Genomic DNA, 876 nt, shown 5'->3' with positions numbered 1-876 from the left:
TTTACGCCAGCTGGCCAGAGCTCTGAATTTAGTAAGCTGTCATAATGATTTGAGAAGACCCCTAGTTTAAAGTTCACTCGCTTTAGAGAATCAACAGCCACATCCTTCTTTACAAGGGTATAGCAAGATATCATTTCGGAACTAATTGATGAATGCTTAGATACGTAGGCGATAATATTACTTGTTGTTACAGATGGCTTAAATGAAGATAAATGTAACCATTTCATTCTATGAGCAACATTTAATTCATCATTTGAGCTCGACCCAACAACGATTTTACGAGTAAGCGCTTTCACTTTTGGCTTATTCGTACCAATAGAAAGAGCGGACGCAGAGTTAGAAGCAGAAGCAGAGGCATCCGCAGCAGAGGCATTTTGTTCGGGATGTGAAGTTAATTTAGCAACGTCGGCGTAAGATGCAGTCGCAGCCGCAGCAGAATCCACCACCGTTGCTGAACACGATGCTTTGTTGGTCTTGCGTTGCTCGATTGGCTGAGCCGTTTGTTGATTAGATTTATTTCCCTCTTCTACAGCTGGGAGAGGATTTATGTGAAGAGAAAGCGAAGAAGCGGTAGATGGCAAATTGACGGCAGACTTAGGAGACAATTGTTTTGATGCACTTTTCACATTTTTATTAGCACACTTGCAAGAGCATGCAATGCGTCGGAGTTCTTTGACTTCCTTTGTGAGCATAGAAATAGCTGATACCACATCTTCGGTGTGTGATTTGCGCATAGCTTTAATTTCGGAATGCATATGTTCCGTTTTTTCAACTAAGAGCTGCTTTTCTGTTTGTAAAATATTTAGCATTGTCACCGCGCTCTTGTATTCTATTTTAAGAGCAGAAATTTCATTTAGCACGGTTAACAAAGAGATT

Source organism: Anastrepha ludens, chromosome 2 (genome assembly GCF_028408465.1).
Source record: "Anastrepha ludens isolate Willacy chromosome 2, idAnaLude1.1, whole genome shotgun sequence".
Classification (NCBI taxonomy): Eukaryota; Metazoa; Arthropoda; class Insecta; order Diptera; family Tephritidae; genus Anastrepha; species Anastrepha ludens.
Note: the sequence above shows the minus strand (reverse complement) of the source record.